Source organism: Salvia splendens, chromosome 11 (genome assembly GCF_004379255.2).
Source record: "Salvia splendens isolate huo1 chromosome 11, SspV2, whole genome shotgun sequence".
Classification (NCBI taxonomy): Eukaryota; Viridiplantae; Streptophyta; class Magnoliopsida; order Lamiales; family Lamiaceae; genus Salvia; species Salvia splendens.
In genome coordinates this window covers 15,916,527-15,939,139 of record NC_056042.1, presented here as the reverse complement: position 1 = coordinate 15,939,139, position 22,613 = coordinate 15,916,527, and the positions used below count along the sequence as shown (strand labels likewise).

General features: G+C 35.7%; 1 pseudogene; it reads right to left on the bottom strand.

The window, feature by feature from the left end:
• The window catches only part of LOC121755592, a 29,817-nt pseudogene extending 9,700 nt beyond the window's left edge, over positions 1-20,117 (bottom strand).
• Between the last annotated feature and the right edge of the window lie 2,496 nt (positions 20,118-22,613).

Sequence of the window (22,613 nt, the reverse complement as noted above, 5' to 3'; positions counted from 1 at the left end):
AAATTTACTAATTGAGATTATCTTCAGCAACAATAATTTTACACATATGCCACTAGCTTGAAATGATTACCGCATTGCTATAACATCTAGAGCTTTAAGAAAATGTCATTATTGAACACCATGAGGTCCATCACTTACAATTCCGGCATAAGTCTTTTCTCCAAAAGCTGATAACAGATTGGTGAGTTCAACTCTAGCATCTGCCAGTCTCTGAATAATGCAACAATGATTCATTTCTGTGACAGAATTCAACAACTCAAGGGCAACTGAAACACTCAGCAAAGTACCCAAATTAGACTTCAATGAGGAATTACATGAAGTTGCTGCAGCAAAGATCCGCAAGTGGTTTGCTTCATATTCATTCTACTAGTGCAAAGGAAACCTGTAAAAAAAGATGAATCATGAATTCCACCATACCTCGTAGACACTGCAATCTGGCACAACTTACATCAGCAATAATTTCAGGATAAGGAGAAGAGTGCATATGGAATCACGGACACAATCTCATTAAAGGGCTAAGCTCTCCATATTATCAAAGATTTTATAAATAACTATATCAAAGGCTACTGCACAGCCTAAAGAAATCATGAGCATTTAAGAACATTGAATGTGGTTTCAAAGTTACACGTTAGTCCCTAAGATACCAATCAATTTCATCCCATTGGTATGTCAGAAGATAATAGAAAATGATTCTAAATTTCATGATCTCTTCTTTATTTCAGATTATAGTCAAATCGTAATAGTGCTTCGCAATGAGCTCATTACACAATAATGAGAAAAATATAGTTACGTTTGAAAATTTACCCCGTGGTTATAACTCCTCGAGGAGATTGAACCACACCTGAGAGTAAAATGACAAAGGTTAAAACATATTCCTATAAAAAAACATCAAATATAACTATAATTCAGTTACCCAATATATAACTAAATCAGGTGAGAGAACACATTATGCTACTAACTAACCTCCATGCATATATGGGAACATATTCCTTGTGAACCTTAAGTATGGTCGCTTTTAATACAGTAATGTAACACAGCTCAACGTCAACGATCTTACAAGAGGAACTTTGTTTTTCACTGCCACCTTCATATCTGCAAGAAAACTAATAATCAGTAGGATTAAACCCGTAGAAAGAACTCTCTCATTACAAACCAAAATCAAAACCACATCTTCTTTTGTTCCTTAATTAATCATGCATATAATTTATTGGTTCAAACAATAGGTAAGCCAAATTATGTGATTTTGTAGTAATTTCAGAACATATTTCCAAGTAGGTAACAGAAACTACTAGAAAATACATTCATATCTTATGCAACTTAAGACCGTTAATTCCAGTGCTCGAGAACACTTCATTTAGTTAGCATGTGATCAATAACGCAGCACAAGGAGGCTTGCACAGTCCAGAACTGAAATAAAGGAAGATCATGCAACTATCCGGACTTGAGCATTGCCTGAAGAGTTGGGCAAGGGCCTCCCGTTGAAGAAGGTTTCTTCCTTCTCCTTCAATTTCTCCTACACACCGTCACCAAAAATCAACATCATATTAAGCAATAATCAAAATTCACAGATGCATTTACAAGCTTAGGGAGTGACTGGACTGAGATTATATCTTATTAACTCTAAGGGCTGCCGGGTGTTATCTCTATTCCAACTCTAATTAGAAAAGGAAACAATTGCAAACCTAAATATGACATTTGTACAATTTACACATCAACGATAATCCCCTAGAATGAAAAATTCAAATAACTACTCAAAAACACATGTATTATCATTTTTATAGGGCAGTGTAATTTAAAAAATAATATGACACAGTTATGGACTAACCAGTAGTAGAGGCAATAAGAAGCGATAACTGGCCGAGAAATGAGTTATCAGAACACTGCAAGGTTGTCCGGGTGCTTGAATACCGTCAACTGCAACAACAATATTTTTTTTCTTTTTTCTTTTTCTTTTTTTTTTCTATCTTTTCCTTTTTATCTTTTTTTTTTCCTTTTTCCATCTTTTTTCCTTTTTTTCTTTTTTCTTTCCTTTTTTTTCTTCCCACAGTAATGTACACCTGTGATAACCTGCAAAATTCAAATATGTTGTGCAGGCAACACCAATTACTTGGTCACGATAATAACACCAACAATATGTTCTGCATAAAATAAAATAAAAACCCAGGATTAAGTTGTGGACTTGTGGTCAAGGAAACCATAGCATACCTTCTTTATTGTTAAACAAAATTCAGAAAAATCAGCTGGAGCAATCTTTTTGGTGGATGCAAGTTCGGTTAGTTCAGAAACAACCATTTCCTCTCACACCGGTTTGAAGCTTTCTGAATATAAAACACAAAAAGTAGGAATAAAAAGGCTACATTAAATTATTGTTTTGAATATTTGTTATAGGTAAATGACAAAGATAGGCCACTTACCACCCCTTCCCAAAATCCAGACTTCTCCAAAGGATTGAATGTATCAACTGGACACACAAGGTCATCATACTCATCTATCTCCTCAGGTGCTGACAGGGTTCTGAAAAATCAGCTGGAGCAATCTTTTTGGTGGATGCAAGTTCGGTTAGTTCAGCAACAGCCATTTCATATCACACCGTTTTGAAGCATTCTGAAAATAAAACACAAAAAGTATGAATAAAAGGTTAGATTAAATTATTTTTTGAATATTTGTTATAGGTAAATGATAAAGATAGGCCACGTACCACCCTTTCCAAAATTCAGACTTCTCCAAAGGATTGAATGTATCAACTGGACAAACAAGGTCATCATACTCATCTATCTCCTGATGTCAAGGAAGATATCTTAAGAGTCGTAAAAGATAGCTATAAATCTAAGCCTCTAAACAAGAAGGTATAATAGCAGTATCATTTACAAAGCCAGCTTCAATTTTTAAAGCTTAAGATGGTTGGGCCAAAACAGTGTTGCACATAAAATTGTGGTTCAAGTAAAACCTAGAACCTAATGAGGATTGGGATAGGCCAGGGGGTGGACAGATTTTGCAAAAGTAAGAGACAGCATTGAATTGCCTCAATCCTAAGCTACGTGGGGAGTTCACAACATTGGCCAGAAACATTGTTCAAATGCCAAACAATGACTACACTGTACACATACCATCAGCTACACTCTCCTCAGTGGGTACAGAACCCACAGCCTTAGGAGAAGCTCCTCTGGTTCGAGCTCCTTGTCCTGCTGGAAAATAGAAAATGCAAGATATAATGATCTCGATCATAAGAAAATTCATTTTATACATGTTGCATCCAAAAGTAACAATCATAAATCATCCAAAAAAGTAACAACCTTTTGCAATCTTTGCTTCTTGTCTTCCTTTAGTGCTAAAACAGCCTCGCCAGCTCAGCAAGGGTGTCATTGCAGATGCTTCTGACTGAACACTAGTTGCGTCATTCAGCCTTGGATGTACTTCTGTGACAATAGTAAAGAAGTCCATGCCAAGGACAGCACAAAGATTGTGACTGTGGTGACAAGTCAATAACCTTGTGCAGCCTGTCACTTTAGAAAACCAAGATAAACAAGCCAAGAACAGTTCACTGTTTAGACTTTAGAGAGATAGTCCAAAAGCATTTACCAAACTCAGCATGAAAAAAAGTAGTCACCTTTTCCTTTTGAAGATCTTGAAACTGAGCATTAAACTCATCTATTTTTTTGATGGATAGATTGAACTCCTCAACTGTGATATTCTCACCCTGGACCCTAGTTCCAACAATCTCCGCAGATATCTTCTGTATTTGAGATTGAACATCAGAATTCTCTTTCGTCTTCTCATCCTTTTGTTTCCATAGTTTATCCGGTGCAGGAGCTATAGCTTGAAGCTGTTCCTTATTCGTTCCTGACGTCTTGTCAGGCTGCAAAAAAGTATACAAACCAAACATTGTAAATTTACTAATTGAGATTATCTTCAGCAACAATAATTTTACACATATGCCACTAGCTTGAAATGATTACCGCATTGCTATAACATCTAGAGCTTTAAGAAAATGTCATTATTGAATACCATGAGGTCCATCACTTACAATTCCGGCATAGGTCTTTTCTCCAAAAGCTGATAACAGATTGGTGAGTTCAACTCAAGCCTCTAGCATCTGCCAGTCTCTGAATAATGCAACAATGATTCATTTCTGTGACAGAATTCAACAACTCAAGGGCAACTGAAACACTCAGCAAAGTACCCAAATTAGACTTCAATGAGGAATTACATGAAGTTGCTGCAGCAAAGATCCGCAAGTGGTTTGCTTCATATTCATTCTACTAGTGCAAAGGAAACCTGTAAAAAAAGATGAATCATGAATTCCACCATACCTCGTAGACACTGCAATCTGGCACAACTTACATCAGCAATAATTTCAGGATAAGGAGAAGAGTGCATATGGAATCACGGACACAATCTCATTAAAGGGCTAAGCTCTCCATATTATCAAAGATTTTATAAATAACTATATCAAAGGCTACTGCACAGCCTAAAGAAATCATGAGCATTTAAGAACATTGAATGTGGTTTCAAAGTTACACGTTAGGCCCTAAGATACCAATCAATTTCATCCCATTGGTATGTCAGAAGATAATAGAAAATGATTCTAAATTTCATGATCTCTTCTTTATTTCAGATTATAGTCAAATCGTAATAGTGCTTCGCAATGAGCTCATTCCACAATAATGAGAAAAATATAGTTACGTTTGAAAATTTACCCCGTGGTTATAACTCCTCGAGGAGATTGAACCACACCTGAGAGTAAAATGACAAAGGTTAAAACATATTCCTATAAAAAAAACATCAAATATAACTATAATTCAGTTACCCAATATATAACTAAATCAGGTGAGAGAACACATTATGCTACTAACTAACCTCCATGCATATATGGGAACATATTCCTTGTGAACCTTAAGTATGGTCGCTTTTAATACAGTAATGTAACACAGCTCAACGTCAACGATCTTACAAGAGGAACTTTGTTTTTCACTGCCACCTTCATATCTGCAAGAAAACTAATAATCAGTAGGATTAAACCCGTAGAAAGAACTCTCTCATTACAAACCAAAATCAAAACCACATCTTCTTTTGTTCCTTAATTAATCATGCATATAATTTATTGGTTCAAACAATAGGTAAGCCAAATTATGTGATTTTGTAGTAATTTCAGAACATATTTCCAAGTAGGTAACAGAAACTACTAGAAAATACATTCATATCTTATGCAACTTAAGACCGTTAATTCCAGTGCTCGAGAACACTTCATTTAGTTAGCATGTGATCAATAACGCAGCACAAGGAGGCTTGCACAGTCCAGAACTGAAATAGAGGAAGATCATGCAACTATCCGGACTTGAGCATTGCCTGAAGAGCTGGGCAAGGGCCTCCCGTTGAAGAAGGTTTCTTCCTTCTCCTTCAATTTCTCCTACACACCGTCACCAAAAATCAACATCATATTAAGCAACAATCAAAATTCACAGATGCATTTACAAGCTTAGGGAGTGACTGGACTGAGATTATATCTTATTAACTCTAAGGGCTGCCGGGTGTTATCTCTATTCCAACTCTAATTAGAAAAGGAAACAATTGCAAACCTAAATATGACATTTGTACAATTTACACATCAACGATAATCCCCTAGAATGAAAAATTCAAATAACTACTCAAAAACACATGTATTATCATTTTTATAGGGCAGTGTAATTTAAAAAATAATATGACACAGTTATGGACTAACCAGTAGTAGAGGCAATAAGAAGCGATAACTGGCCGAGAAATGAGTTATCAGAACACTGCAAGGTTGTCCGGGTGCTTGAATACCGTCAACTGCAACAACAATATTTTTTTTCTTTTTTCTTTTTGTTTTTTTTTTCTTTTTTTTTTTTCTATCTTTTCCTTTTTATCTTTTTTTTTTCCTTTTTCCATCTTTTTTCCTTTTTTCTTTTTTCTTTCCTTTTTTTTCTTCCCACAGTAAAGTACACCTGTGATAACCTGCAAAATTCAAATATGTTGTGCACGCAACACCAATTACTTGGTCACGATAATAACACCAACAATATGTTCTGCATAAAATAAAATAAAAACCCAGGATTAAGTTGTGGACTTGTGGTCAAGGAAACCATAGCATACCTTCTTTATTGTTAACAAAATTCAGAAAAATCAGCTGGAGCAATCTTTTTGGTGGATGCAAGTTCGGTTAGTTCAGAAACAACCATTTCCTCTCACACCGGTTTGAAGCTTTCTGAATATAAAACACAAAAAGTAGGAATAAAAAGGCTACATTAAATTATTGTTTTGAATATTTGTTATAGGTAAATGACAAAGATAGGCCACTTACCACCCCTTCCCAAAATCCAGACTTCTCCAAAGGATTGAATGTATCAACTGGACACACAAGGTCATCATACTCATCTATCTCCTCAGGTGCTGACAGGGTTCTGAAAAATCAGCTGGAGCAATCTTTTTGGTGGATGCAAGTTCGGTTAGTTCAGCAACAGCCATTTCATATCACACCGTTTTGAAGCATTCTGAAAATAAAACACAAAAAGTATGAATAAAAGGTTAGATTAAATTATTTTTTGAATATTTGTTATAGGTAAATGATAAAGATAGGCCACGTACCACCCTTTCCAAAATTCAGACTTCTCCAAAGGATTGAATGTATCAACTGGACAAACAAGGTCATCATACTCATCTATCTCCTGATGTCAAGGAAGATATCTTAAGAGTCGTAAAAGATAGCTATAAATCTAAGCCTCTAAACAAGAAGGTATAATAGCAGTATCATTTACAAAGCCAGCTTCAATTTTTAAAGCTTAAGATGGTTGGGCCAAAACAGTGTTGCACATAAAATTGTGGTTCAAGTAAAACCTAGAACCTAATGAGGATTGGGATAGGCCAGGGGGTGGACAGATTTTGCAAAAGTAAGAGACAGCATTGAATTGCCTCAATCCTAAGCTACGTGGGGAGTTCACAACATTGGCCAGAAACATTGTTCAAATGCCAAACAATGACTACACTGTACACATACCATCAGCTACACTCTCCTCAGTGGGTACAGAACCCACAGCCTTAGGAGAAGCTCCTCTGGTTCGAGCTCCTTGTCCTGCTGGAAAATAGAAAATGCAAGATATAATGATCTCGATCATAAGAAAATTCATTTTATACATGTTGCATCCAAAAGTAACAATCATAAATCATCCAAAAAAGTAACAACCTTTTGCAATCTTTGCTTCTTGTCTTCCTTTAGTGCTAAAACAGCCTCGCCAGCTCAGCAAGGGTGTCATTGCAGATGCTTCTGACTGAACACTAGTTGCGTCATTCAGCCTTGGATGTACTTCTGTGACAATAGTAAAGAAGTCCATGCCAAGGACAGCACAAAGATTGTGACTGTGGTGACAAGTCAATAACCTTGTGCAGCCTGTCACTTTAGAAAACCAAGATAAACAAGCCAAGAACAGTTCACTGTTTAGACTTTAGAGAGATAGTCCAAAAGCATTTACCAAACTCAGCATGAAAAAAAGTAGTCACCTTTTCCTTTTGAAGATCTTGAAGCTGAGCATTAAACTCATCTATTTTTTTGATGGATAGATTGAACTCCTCAACTGTGATATTCTCACCCTGGACCCTAGTTCCAACAATCTCCGCAGATATCTTCTGTATTTGAGATTGAACATCAGAATTCTCTTTCGTCTTCTCATCCTTTTGTTTCCATAGTTTATCCGGTGCAGGAGCTATAGCTTGAAGCTGTTCCTTATTCGTTCCTGACGTCTTGTCAGGCTGCAAAAAAGTACACAAACCAAACATTGTAAATTTACTAATTGAGATTATCTTCAGCAACAATAATTTTGCACATATGCCACTAGCTTGAAATGATTACCGCATTGCTACAACATCTAGAGCTTTAAGAAAATGTCATTATTGAATACCATGAGGTCCATCACTTACAATTCCGGCATAAGTCTTTTCTCCAAAAGCTGATAACAGATTGGTGAGTTCAACTCAAGCCTCTAGCATCTGCCAGTCTCTGAATAATGCAACAATGATTCATTTCTGTGACAGAATTCAACAACTCAAGGGCAACTGAAACACTCAGCAAAGTACCCAAATTAGACTTCAATGAGGAATTACATGAAGTTGCTGCAGCAAAGATCCGCAAGTGGTTTGCTTCATATTCATTCTACTAGTGCAAAGGAAACCTGTAAAAAAAGATGAATCATGAATTCCACCATACCTCGTAGACACTGCAATCTGGCACAACTTACATCAGCAATAATTTCAGGATAAGGAGAAGAGTGCATATGGAATCACGGACACAATCTCATTAAAGGGCTAAGCTCTCCATATTATCAAAGATTTTATAAATAACTATATCAAAGGCTACTGCACAGCCTAAAGAAATCATGAGCATTTAAGAACATTGAATGTGGTTTCAAAGTTACACGTTAGTCCCTAAGATACCAATCAATTTCATCCCATTGGTATGTCAGAAGATAATAGAAAATGATTCTAAATTTCATGATCTCTTCTTTATTTCAGATTATAGTCAAATCGTAATAGTGCTTCGCAATGAGCTCATTACACAATAATGAGAAAAATATAGTTACGTTTGAAAATTTACCCCGTGGTTATAACTCCTCGAGGAGATTGAACCACACCTGAGAGTAAAATGACAAAGGTTAAAACATATTCCTATAAAAAAACATCAAATATAACTATAATTCAGTTACCCAATATATAACTAAATCAGGTGAGAGAACACATTATGCTACTAACTAACCTCCATGCATATATGGGAACATATTCCTTGTGAACCTTAAGTATGGTCGCTTTTAATACAGTAATGTAACACAGCTCAACGTCAACGATCTTACAAGAGGAACTTTGTTTTTCACTGCCACCTTCATATCTGCAAGAAAACTAATAATCAGTAGGATTAAACCCGTAGAAAGAACTCTCTCATTACAAACCAAAATCAAAACCACATCTTCTTTTGTTCCTTAATTAATCATGCATATAATTTATTGGTTCAAACAATAGGTAAGCCAAATTATGTGATTTTGTAGTAATTTCAGAACATATTTCCAAGTAGGTAACAGAAACTACTAGAAAATACATTCATATCTTATGCAACTTAAGACCGTTAATTCCAGTGCTCGAGAACACTTCATTTAGTTAGCATGTGATCAATAACGCAGCACAAGGAGGCTTGCACAGTCCAGAACTGAAATAAAGGAAGATCATGCAACTATCCGGACTTGAGCATTGCCTGAAGAGTTGGGCAAGGGCCTCCCGTTGAAGAAGGTTTCTTCCTTCTCCTTCAATTTCTCCTACACACCGTCACCAAAAATCAACATCATATTAAGCAATAATCAAAATTCACAGATGCATTTACAAGCTTAGGGAGTGACTGGACTGAGATTATATCTTATTAACTCTAAGGGCTGCCGGGTGTTATCTCTATTCCAACTCTAATTAGAAAAGGAAACAATTGCAAACCTAAATATGACATTTGTACAATTTACACATCAACGATAATCCCCTAGAATGAAAAATTCAAATAACTACTCAAAAACACATGTATTATCATTTTTATAGGGCAGTGTAATTTAAAAAATAATATGACACAGTTATGGACTAACCAGTAGTAGAGGCAATAAGAAGCGATAACTGGCCGAGAAATGAGTTATCAGAACACTGCAAGGTTGTCCGGGTGCTTGAATACCGTCAACTGCAACAACAATATTTTTTTTCTTTTTTCTTTTTCTTTTTTTTTTCTATCTTTTCCTTTTTATCTTTTTTTTTTCCTTTTTCCATCTTTTTTCCTTTTTTTCTTTTTTCTTTCCTTTTTTTTCTTCCCACAGTAATGTACACCTGTGATAACCTGCAAAATTCAAATATGTTGTGCAGGCAACACCAATTACTTGGTCACGATAATAACACCAACAATATGTTCTGCATAAAATAAAATAAAAACCCAGGATTAAGTTGTGGACTTGTGGTCAAGGAAACCATAGCATACCTTCTTTATTGTTAAACAAAATTCAGAAAAATCAGCTGGAGCAATCTTTTTGGTGGATGCAAGTTCGGTTAGTTCAGAAACAACCATTTCCTCTCACACCGGTTTGAAGCTTTCTGAATATAAAACACAAAAAGTAGGAATAAAAAGGCTACATTAAATTATTGTTTTGAATATTTGTTATAGGTAAATGACAAAGATAGGCCACTTACCACCCCTTCCCAAAATCCAGACTTCTCCAAAGGATTGAATGTATCAACTGGACACACAAGGTCATCATACTCATCTATCTCCTCAGGTGCTGACAGGGTTCTGAAAAATCAGCTGGAGCAATCTTTTTGGTGGATGCAAGTTCGGTTAGTTCAGCAACAGCCATTTCATATCACACCGTTTTGAAGCATTCTGAAAATAAAACACAAAAAGTATGAATAAAAGGTTAGATTAAATTATTTTTTGAATATTTGTTATAGGTAAATGATAAAGATAGGCCACGTACCACCCTTTCCAAAATTCAGACTTCTCCAAAGGATTGAATGTATCAACTGGACAAACAAGGTCATCATACTCATCTATCTCCTGATGTCAAGGAAGATATCTTAAGAGTCGTAAAAGATAGCTATAAATCTAAGCCTCTAAACAAGAAGGTATAATAGCAGTATCATTTACAAAGCCAGCTTCAATTTTTAAAGCTTAAGATGGTTGGGCCAAAACAGTGTTGCACATAAAATTGTGGTTCAAGTAAAACCTAGAACCTAATGAGGATTGGGATAGGCCAGGGGGTGGACAGATTTTGCAAAAGTAAGAGACAGCATTGAATTGCCTCAATCCTAAGCTACGTGGGGAGTTCACAACATTGGCCAGAAACATTGTTCAAATGCCAAACAATGACTACACTGTACACATACCATCAGCTACACTCTCCTCAGTGGGTACAGAACCCACAGCCTTAGGAGAAGCTCCTCTGGTTCGAGCTCCTTGTCCTGCTGGAAAATAGAAAATGCAAGATATAATGATCTCGATCATAAGAAAATTCATTTTATACATGTTGCATCCAAAAGTAACAATCATAAATCATCCAAAAAAGTAACAACCTTTTGCAATCTTTGCTTCTTGTCTTCCTTTAGTGCTAAAACAGCCTCGCCAGCTCAGCAAGGGTGTCATTGCAGATGCTTCTGACTGAACACTAGTTGCGTCATTCAGCCTTGGATGTACTTCTGTGACAATAGTAAAGAAGTCCATGCCAAGGACAGCACAAAGATTGTGACTGTGGTGACAAGTCAATAACCTTGTGCAGCCTGTCACTTTAGAAAACCAAGATAAACAAGCCAAGAACAGTTCACTGTTTAGACTTTAGAGAGATAGTCCAAAAGCATTTACCAAACTCAGCATGAAAAAAAGTAGTCACCTTTTCCTTTTGAAGATCTTGAAGCTGAGCATTAAACTCATCTATTTTTTTGATGGATAGATTGAACTCCTCAACTGTGATATTCTCACCCTGGACCCTAGTTCCAACAATCTCCGCAGATATCTTCTGTATTTGAGATTGAACATCAGAATTCTCTTTCGTCTTCTCATCCTTTTGTTTCCATAGTTTATCCGGTGCAGGAGCTATAGCTTGAAGCTGTTCCTTATTCGTTCCTGACGTCTTGTCAGGCTGCAAAAAAGTACACAAACCAAACATTGTAAATTTACTAATTGAGATTATCTTCAGCAACAATAATTTTACACATATGCCACTAGCTTGAAATGATTACCGCATTGCTATAACATCTAGAGCTTTAAGAAAATGTCATTATTGAATACCATGAGGTCCATCACTTACAATTCCGGCATAAGTCTTTTCTCCAAAAGCTGATAAGAGATTGGTGAGTTCAACTCAAGCCTCTAGCATCTGCCAGTCTCTGAATAATGCAACAATGATTCATTTCTGTGACAGAATTCAACAACTCAAGGGCAACTGAAACACTCAGCAAAGTACCCAAATTAGACTTCAATGAGGAATTACATGAAGTTGCTGCAGCAAAGATCCGCAAGTGGTTTGCTTCATATTCATTCTACTAGTGCAAAGGAAACCTGTAAAAAAAGATGAATCATGAATTCCACCATACCTCGTAGACACTGCAATCTGGCACAACTTACATCAGCAATAATTTCAGGATAAGGAGAAGAGTGCATATGGAATCACGGACACAATCTCATTAAAGGGCTAAGCTCTCCATATTATCAAAGATTTTATAAATAACTATATCAAAGGCTACTGCACAGCCTAAAGAAATCAAGAGCATTTAAGAACATTGAATGTGGTTTCAAAGTTACACGTTAGTCCCTAAGATACCAATCAATTTCATCCCATTGGTATGTCAGAAGATAATAGAAAATGATTCTAAATTTCATGATCTCTTCTTTATTTCAGATTATAGTCAAATCGTAATAGTGCTTCGCAATGAGCTCATTACACAATAATGAGAAAAATATAGTTACGTTTGAAAATTTACCCCGTGGTTATAACTCCTCGAGGAGATTGAACCACACCTGAGAGTAAAATGACAAAGGTTAAAACATATTCCTATAAAAAAACATCAAATATAACTATAATTCAGTTACCCAATATATAACTAAATCAGGAGAGAGAACACATTATGCTACTAACTAACCTCCATGCATATATGGGAACATATTCCTTGTGAACCTTAAGTATGGTCGCTTTTAATACAGTAATGTAACACAGCTCAACGTCAACGATCTTACAAGAGGAACTTTGTTTTTCACTGCCACCTTCATATCTGCAAGAAAACTAATAATCAGTAGGATTAAACCCGTAGAAAGAACTCTCTCATTACAAACCAAAATCAAAACCACATCTTCTTTTGTTCCTTAATTAATCATGCATATAATTTATTGGTTCAAACAATAGGTAAGCCAAATTATGTGATTTTGTAGTAATTTCAGAACATATTTCCAAGTAGGTAACAGAAACTACTAGAAAATACATTCATATCTTATGCAACTTAAGACCGTTAATTCCAGTGCTCGAGAACACTTCATTTAGTTAGCATGTGATCAATAACGCAGCACAAGGAGGCTTGCACAGTCCAGAACTGAAATAAAGGAAGATCATGCAACTATCCGGACTTGAGCATTGCCTGAAGAGCTGGGCAAGGGCCTCCCGTTGAAGAAGGTTTCTTCCTTCTCCTTCAATTTCTCCTACACACCATCACCAAAAATCAACATCATATTAAGCAATAATCAAAATTCACAGATGCATTTACAAGCTTAGGGAGTGACTGGACTGAGATTATATCTTATTAACTCTAAGGGCTGCCGGGTGTTATCTCTATTCCAACTCTAATTAGAAAAGGAAACAATTGCAAACCTAAATATGACATTTGTACAATTTACACATCAACGATAATCCCCTAGAATGAAAAATTCAAATAACTACTCAAAAACACATGTATTATCATTTTTATAGGGCAGTGTAATTTAAAAAATAATATGACACAGTTATGGACTAACCAGTAGTAGAGGCAATAAGAAGCGATAACTGGCCGAGAAATGAGTTATCAGAACACTGCAAGGTTGTCCGGGAGCTTGAATACCGTCAACTGCAACAACAATATTTTTTTTCTTTTTTCTTTTTCTTTTTTTTTTCTATCTTTTCCTTTTTATCTTTTTTTTTTCCTTTTTCCATCTTTTTTCCTTTTTTTCTTTTTTCTTTCCTTTTTTTTCTTCCCACAGTAATGTACACCTGTGATAACCTGCAAAATTCAAATATGTTGTGCAGGCAACACCAATTACTTGGTCACGATAATAACACCAACAATATGTTCTGCATAAAATAAAATAAAAACCCTGGATTAAGTTGTGGACTTGTGGTCAAGGAAACCATAGCATACCTTTTTTAATGTTAAACAAAATTCAGAAAAATCAGCTGGAGCAATCTTTTTGGTGGATGCAAGTTCGGTTAGTTCAGAAACAACCATTTCCTCTCACACCGTTTTGAAGCTTTCTGAATATAAAACACAAAAAGTAGGAATAAAAAGGCTACATTAAATTATTGTTTGAATATTTATTATAGGTAAATGACAAAGATAGGCCACTTACCACCCCTTCCCAAAATCCAAACTTCTCCAAAGGATTGAATGTATCAACTGGACACACAAGGTCATCATACTCATCTATCTCCTCAGGTGCTGACAGGGTTCTGAAAAATCAGCTGGAGCAATCTTTTTGGTGGATGCAAGTTCGGTTAGTTCAGCAACAGCCATTTCATATCACACCGTTTTGAAGCATTCTGAAAATAAAACACAAAAAGTATGAATAAAAGGTTAGATTAAATTATTTTTTGAATATTTGTTATAGGTAAACGATAAAGATAGGCCACGTACCACCCTTCCCAAAATTCAGACTTCTCCAAAGGATTGAATGTATCAACTGGACAAACAAGGTCATCATACTCATCTATCTCCAGATGTCAAGGAAGATATCTTAAGAGTCGTAAAAGATAGCTATAAATCTAAGCCTCTAAACAAGAAGGTATAATAGCAGTATCATTTACAAAGCCAGCTTCAATTTTTAAAGCTTAAGATGGTTGGGCCAAAACAGTGTTGCACATAAAATTGTGGTTCAAGTAAAACCTAGAACCTAATGAGGATTGGGATAGGCCAGGGGGTGGACAGATTTTGCAAAAGTAAGAGACAGCATTGAATTGCCTCAATCCTAAGCTACGTGGGGAGTTCACAACATTGGCCAGAAACATTGTTCAAATGCCAAACAATGACTACACTGTACACATACCATCAGCTACACTCTCCTCAGTGGGTACAGAACCCACAGCCTTAGGAGAAGCTCCTCTGGTTCGAGCTCCTTGTCCTGCTGGAAAATAGAAAATGCAAGATATAATGATCTCGATCATAAGAAAATTCATTTTATACATGTTGCATTCAAAAGTAACAATCATAAATCATCCAAAAAAGTAACAACCTTTTGCAATCTTTGCTTCTTGTCTTCCTTTAGTGCTAAAACAGCCTCGCCAGCTCAGCAAGGGTGTCATTGCAGATGCTTCTGACTGAACACTAGTTGCGTCATTCAGCCTTGGATGTACTTATGTGACAATAGTAAAGAAGTCCATGCCAAGGACAAGCACAAAGATTGTGACTGTGGTGACAAGTCAATAACCTTGTGCAGCCTGTCACTTTAGAAAACCAAGATAAACAAGCCAAGAACAGTTCACTGTTTCGACTTTAGAGAGATAGTCCAAAAGCATTTACCAAACTCAGCATGAAAAAAGTAGTCACCTTTTCCTTTTGAAGATCTTGAAGCTGAGCATTAAACTCATCTATTTTTTTGATGGATAGATTGAACTCCTCAACTGTGATATTCTCACCCTGGACCCTAGTTCCAACAATCTCCGCAGATATCTTCTGTATTTGAGATTGAACATCAGAATTCTCTTTCGTCTTCTCATCCTTTTGTTTCCATAGTTTATCCGGTGCAGGAGCTATAGCTTGAAGCTGTTCCTTATTCGTTCCTGACGTCTTGTCAGGCTGCAAAAAAGTACACAAACCAAACATTGTAAATTTACTAATTGAGATTATCTTCAGCAACAATAATTTTACACATATGCCACTAGCTTGAAATGATTACCGCATTGCTATAACATCTAGAGCTTTAAGAAAATGTCATTATTGAATACCATGAGGTCCATCACTTACAATTCCGGCATAAGTCTTTTCTCCAAAAGCTGATAAGAGATTGGTGAGTTCAACTCAAGCCTCTAGCATCTGCCAGTCTCTGAATAATGCAACAATGATTCATTTCTGTGACAGAATTCAACAACTCAAGGGCAACTGAAACACTCAGCAAAGTACCCAAATTAGACTTCAATGAGGAATTACATGAAGTTGCTGCAGCAAAGATCCGCAAGTGGTTTGCTTCATATTCATTCTACTAGTGCAAAGGAAACCTGTAAAAAAAGATGAATCATGAATTCCACCATACCTCGTAGACACTGCAATCTGGCACAACTTACATCAGCAATAATTTCAGGATAAGGAGAAGAGTGCATATGGAATCACGGACACAATCTCATTAAAGGGCTAAGCTCTCCATATTATCAAAGATTTTATAAATAACTATATCAAAGGCTACTGCACAGCCTAAAGAAATCAAGAGCATTTAAGAACATTGAATGTGGTTTCAAAGTTACACGTTAGTCCCTAAGATACCAATCAATTTCATCCCATTGGTATGTCAGAAGATAATAGAAAATGATTCTAAATTTCATGATCTCTTCTTTATTTCAGATTATAGTCAAATCGTAATAGTGCTTCGCAATGAGCTCATTACACAATAATGAGAAAAATATAGTTACGTTTGAAAATTTACCCCGTGGTTATAACTCCTCGAGGAGATTGAACCACACCTGAGAGTAAAATGACAAAGGTTAAAACATATTCCTATAAAAAAACATCAAATATAACTATAATTCAGTTACCCAATATATAACTAAATCAGGTGAGAGAACACATTATGCTACTAACTAACCTCCATGCATATATGGGAACATATTCCTTGTGAACCTTAAGTATGGTCGCTTTTAATACAGTAATGTAACACAGCTCAACGTCAACGATCTTACAAGAGGAACTTTGTTTTTCACTGCCACCTTCATATCTGCAAGAAAACTAATAATCAGTAGGATTAAACCCGTAGAAAGAACTCTCTCATTACAAACCAAAATCAAAACCACATCTTCTTTTGTTCCTTAATTAATCATGCATATAATTTATTGGTTCAAACAATAGGTAAGCCAAATTATGTGATTTTGTAGTAATTTCAGAACATATTTCCAAGTAGGTAACAGAAACTACTAGAAAATACATTCATATCTTATGCAACTTAAGACCGTTAATTCCAGTGCTCGAGAACACTTCATTTAGTTAGCATGTGATCAATAACGCAGCACAAGGAGGCTTGCACAGTCCAGAACTGAAATAAAGGAAGATCATGCAACTATCCGGACTTGAGCATTGCCTGAAGAGTTGGGCAAGGGCCTCCCGTTGAAGAAGGTTTCTTCCTTCTCCTTCAATTTCTCCTACACACCGTCACCAAAAATCAACATCATATTAAGCAATAATCAAAATTCACAGATGCATTTACAAGCTTAGGGAGTGACTGGACTGAGATTATATCTTATTAACTCTAAGGGCTGCCGGGTGTTATCTCTATTCCAACTCTAATTAGAAAAGGAAACAATTGCAAACCTAAATATGACATTTGTACAATTTACACATCAACGATAATCCCCTAGAATGAAAAATTCAAATAACTACTCAAAAACACATGCATTATCATTTTTATAGGGCAGTGTAATTTAAAAAATAAAATAACACAGTTATGGACTAACCAGTAGTAGATGCAATAAGAAGCGACAACTGGCCGAAAAATGGGCTCTCAGACCCTGCAAGGTTGCCTGGTGCTTTAATACCTTCAACTGCAACAACAATATTTTTTTCTTTTTTTTCTCTTTTTTATCTTTTTTTTTCTTTATCTTTTCCTTTTTTCATCCTTTTTCCATTTTTTCTTTTTTTTCCTTTCTTTTCTCCAAAAGCTGATAATAGATTGGTGAGTTCAACTCTAGCATCTGCCAATGTCTGAAGAAGGTGGGCTCTAGATTTCACAGTCAGGTCAACTTTCCTCTTGTACACATCCAAGTACTCTTGATCCAATTGGGAAGAATTTTGTCACGTTCTTCGTCATTTTCACCAACTTCATCCCAAATTTTCTGCAGGAAAAAAGATTCATTTCTGTGTCAGAACGCAACAACTCGAGGGCAACTGAAGCACTCAGCCAAGATCCTAAATTAGCCTTCGATGAGAAATTACCTGCAATTGCTGCAGCAAAGATCCGCAAGTGGTTTGCTTCATATCCATTCTACTAGTTCAAATGAAACCTGTAAAAAAAGATGAATCATGAATTTCACCATATTCTAGTAGACCACTACCTAATGTGAGTTAAACCCCACACGGATCACTTTAATTCAGCTCGACCTAATTCGTAAAAGATCAAGAACTGCAACTTTGAATATCAAAGTATATGTAGAACTTAATCTTATAGCAGCTTCGACAAAAAATTGACGATAATCAGAAACTCAATGCAGCACTGCACACTCACATTCAACACACATAATCGGTAAAGTCAACTTCGGAGTAAGTGGATCTCTTTAAAAACCATTGTCAATTGAATCGAGATACAACTCCACAACAGTTAAACACTCAAGCATTACACGAGCATTCTCAACATTTGGAACAAATTACAGAGAGGAGGAGTTACCGGATCGTAGTAGGCGGGTCGGGTTGCGGGATATGTAGGCTCAGGTTTTATGTACTTTGATGGTAGCTTGAGTGATGGTTGAGTGAGCGAGAGTGAGATGCGAAGGATAGAAAGAGAGACATAAGTAAATTGAGAAGAGGACGGATGGAATAGTGTGGTGGGGTCTAGACACCATATACAACACTCCCTCCCTCTCCAAGCATCCCAAAATTTCCACAAAAATGAATCCGGGTCGGTCTTCCCTCTAACTACCGAAGTTTTTTTTTTCAATCTAAGGCCTAATTGGAGCAATTTTTCATACTACCACACGTCTCAATCACAAACGTACATAGTGAAAACTTCTGCTAAGAATGTGAAATCGACTAAGTTAATGCTTCAACATATCTCCCTAATACAGTCAGTCCAAAATATAAAGGTCATTGCATCTTCAAGGGGGAGTACGAGTAGAGTAGTACACTTCTAAACAACAAGAGAAATCATCAAATAATTGATGTGAATCCTCTTTGCCAATTATAATATGCTGCATGCTTTTTGCCCCTTTCTCTTCTTTTTCTTCTTTTGCTTGGGTGGCTGCAGATCGCTGCATCAAAGACAGCCTTCACATTTTGTTGTGTCTTAGCACTACATTAAATGTAAGCAGCAGCTCCAATAGATTTCTTCAAGTCATCTCCCCTCCATGTGCTGTTGTGATAGGCACTGCTCTAGGGTGGTCCACGGAGAACTGCTTATCCTCTCGAAGATTGAGCTTTGTCCTCACAACGATTATTGGAACTCCGGGAGCATAACGCCTTAATTCAGGTATCCACTTCTAGGAGACATTCTCATAACTGGCCTTGCTAATTAGAGAGAAGGCGAGCATAACGACATCAGCCCCACAGTAGCTCAACGGTCTCAATCTATTGTAATCCTCTTGACCCGTAGTATCCCACAATCCCAGATTAACAGTGCTACCATCCACTACAACATTGGCACTAAAATTATCGAAAACAGTAGGTACATAATCCGTTGGAAAATTGTTGCTAGTGCATGTTTTACCCACGGTCAAGCACTTAATAAATCTAGACGCACTCATCTCGCCGCCAGCAAATCGCCCTCCGACCGAGGGAACAATTATCTCAACTCGAATTTCTTCAATCCCCCAACTGCGCAACTCCAACTAGCAACCAACGAACTGCTTAATTACCATATCAGGGGAGAGAGAGAAGTGGATATTTTCGAGCAGATAGAGAGCTACCAATAAAAGCAGTTGCAAATGGAGTGGTACCGTTGATAATTTGCAGAACACTGGATGCTTGACCTTCTTTTTGGGTCTCAACTGGTTACTGTGCCCACACTTCTTCTTTCTATAGGGCGTAACATTTGCAGCAGATCATCAAGGAAAGCTCGATAATTCCTCCACGAAGCCTCAAAACCAAATGCAACGTCGATTCTTTCTGGGTATTGTAATCGGCGAGCGTCCGGCCATCTTCCAGGTGCTTGCCATCAAAGATCAGACGCTGATCCGGAGGAATTCCTTCCCTTTATTGGATTTTGGCCTTGACATTGTCGCTCGATTCGACCTCGAGCGTAATAGTTTTCTCCCAATTGTGCAGTCGTGTCTCTCGCACTCTCCCCCTCTCTCTTTCTCTAGGTTTGGGAGATGAATTAGATTTCAAGTGCAATCGTCTCTCTCACTGCCCCCTCTAGGTTTGGGAGATGAATTAGATTTCATGTGCAATCGTCTCTCTCACTGCCCCTAGGTTTGGGAGATGAATTAGATTTTCAGATTTCCAACCGTTGAAAACTTGAAGATTGGCATATTGTACGAGGAGAAAACGCAAAAATGACATGAAACGGCAGCTCGAATCGTTTCTCTTTTTCTTTAATAATATTTTCATTCTTATTTAACCTTATTAGTATACAATTTTGAATTGTAATATATTAATTATGATTATCAATTTTATAATAAATGAATTTCTCGAAAATATTTTATCCTTATTTTTAATTTTTATAGTTAATTATATTTAATTAGGGAATATATTTATTATTCAATATGCAAATATTCGACAATATAGCACGTAAAGTGATTCTAAAATGGTGATGAATGCTACCCCGTCAGGTGTAGGACTCCTTACCAAAAATGGAAAAAAAATAAATAAATGTGTGTTTGTAGGTAAACGTTCCAAAACGGAAAAATGTACTACCTCCGTCTGCCGTTACTTGTCATAAGTTTTCTTTTTTTGTCCATGTAACGGTACTTGTCACGTTTACTCTTTACTCCCTCCGTCCGCTATTAGAAAACTCATTTCTTGGCTGCACGGATTTTAAGAAATATTAAGAAAAGTAGATGGAGAAAAATTAGTGGAATATAGGTCTCATTTGAATATAGTATTAGTTTTAAATGAAATGTGAGTGAAATGAGTTAGTGGAATGTGAGACCTATTGCCATACATAGTAAAAATGAACCGTGACTCCTATTGGCGGATGGACTAAAATGAAAAGGGAGCACTATTTTTGGTAATTAACTTCATCCTACTCATCCTAAACCATAAACTTCATTTTCCATTAACTCATCCTACTCTCATTTTATTACAAAACTAATACTATAAAAAGGTATGACTCATTGTTTTTAAGGGAAGAGTAAAGGTTAAATGTGGTCCTAACCATATGACGTTTTTACGATTTTTGTCCTAGACATTCCGTTTTGAATGATTTTTTCCTACATATTTGAAATCGGGCCAGACTCGGTCCAAAATGGACAGTACCATGAAAAATAAACGGTCAACGGTTGTTTAGCTGATTTTGACCCATTTATGCATTTTAATTACGAAATTTAATTTCTTAAAAAACTAAATACAAACAGCCTGCTCCGCCGAAGATTTTGGGTTCTGAATTCAACTATTCCGTCGAGAATCACTTCAAAGCCGTTGATACCATCTCCAGACTCTTTGGATATGCCCAAACACTCGCCGTTATTGAAACGGACACTAGGTGCTTGTCCAGTTCTATAAATTTCTTGAGGTATCAGATTAATTCTAGTTTCGTTTGTGCTTAAAAATCAATCCCAAATTTACGGCCTAAAATGAAAAGTACGAGTAACATGGGACGGAGGAATACTTAATTTTAGGGGAGAAAATAAGAGGTATCAGAATTGGGGTAAAAATATTATAGGGATAGTTTGGTTAATTCATAAGTATTTTATACAAAGAGTGAACTACAAAAATGGTCCATGGACTATGGGTTTATCTCGCCCATATTCCCTGGACTTTAAAAGTATCGCCAGACAACCCTGGACTAAGGGTTTATCTCGAAATTGGTCCTTTTGCCATTTTTTTATATAAAAATACCTTGTGAGGGTTTGGGCAATTTGGTATTTTTAGACTTTTAACATTTTAAATCTAATATTATTTCAGTAATGTATTAAATCTGATATTATTTCAAAATCATCATTCTTCTTCCCTTTTGTCATCATTCACTTTGTTTCTTTATTTCAATATTAGATTTAATTTTATAAAACTAAATTTTAAATTTAGATTTTTAAATATCAATAAATTTTTATCAATTAAAATTATTAATTCATGGACACTATAAATATTGATTAAAACTGTTAATTTTTGTAATATTTAGTTGAATCGAAGAAGTACATAAAAATAAGATTAATCATGATGGAAAAATAAGAGCTATTCTACTTAGCCTTCATTCGGTTGTTATAATTGCTTATAATTATATATTATGAAGTTGACTAAAAATTTGATAGTACTTTAAAATTTATATAGGAGTATTTTGTTTAAATTTTCTAGTTAATTTTGATTATTTTCAAATAAATAAATGAAAACTATATTAGTCTTACATTAGATGCATATTTATTTCAGAATAATCATGTTATATGATCTATTTATGATTAAAACTATTAAATATTGATTAAAACTAAGTTGTCGTCGGCATACCTTATTGATTAAATATTAGACACTATCAAATATTGATTATAACTATTAATTTTTGTTATTTAATAATTTTAATAATTAATAAAAATTTATTTATATTTAAAAATTTTAATTTAAAATTAAACTTTATAAAATTAAATCTAATATTGAAATAAATAAACAAAATGAAGGATGACAAACGGGAAGAAGAATAATAATTTTGAAATAATATCAGAATTAGTACATCACGGAAATAATATCAGATTTAAAATGTTAAAAGTGTAAAAAGACCAAATTGCCCAAACCCTCACAAGGTTATTTTCGTATAAAAAATGCCAAAAGGACCAATTTAGAGATAAACCCTTAGTTTAGGGATG